General features: G+C 40.9%; 1 protein-coding gene across 1 annotated transcript in view; it reads right to left on the bottom strand.

Annotated features, from left to right (window-relative positions):
• The window catches only part of LOC119594906, a gene marked incomplete at its 3' end in the record, with an annotated part of 18563 nt that overhangs the window by 16934 nt on the left and 1010 nt on the right, over window positions 1-619 (bottom strand).

Genomic DNA, 619 nt, shown 5'->3' with positions numbered 1-619 from the left:
ACATATGACCCATTTCTTCATTGTAGTCTGTCAACTGATATGAAGTAAATTCTTCGATGTCTCTTTTCTTCTAAAAATGTCGACTCATGAGGTGAAAGTCGACTTAATTTTTAATCTAAGTATCCCATTAATGTCCCACGAGCCTATAAAAATTGCAAAAGAAGAGATGTATGATTTAGAAATGTCACATAGAAATACTTTCCTAGAACTGATTTCATCCATGGTGCGTGTCAGCCGCCCATTACAGATATTTGTGGATTTGATCTTTGTTTTTAATGACAGTACTCGATTTACTATGTCGCAGAAATACCCAGAAAAAGTTTATTTCCACATTTTTTTCTCTTCCAGGCCATGGTTGTCATGCGATAGAAAGTATGATACCAGGTGATTGTAGCCTCTAACAGCTGATTCTATAGGCCACCACCTCCCCCTATGTGCTAGGAATAGATGATCTCCCAAACAATAGATCAGCATTCGGGCGACTTAACCAGAGGTTCTCAAAGTTGGGTCCCGACCCCCAGAGGGTCGCAAAATAATTCTGAGAGGACGCGAGATCCTGCGACTCCTCCTCCTCTTCCTCACAGTACCCATCTAATATTTGTCAGCGGTGTTTGGCAAG

The sequence above is a fragment of the Penaeus monodon genome, chromosome 34 (assembly GCF_015228065.2).
Source record: "Penaeus monodon isolate SGIC_2016 chromosome 34, NSTDA_Pmon_1, whole genome shotgun sequence".
Classification (NCBI taxonomy): Eukaryota; Metazoa; Arthropoda; class Malacostraca; order Decapoda; family Penaeidae; genus Penaeus; species Penaeus monodon.
Note: the sequence above shows the minus strand (reverse complement) of the source record. Positions and strands in the feature narration are given on the sequence as shown.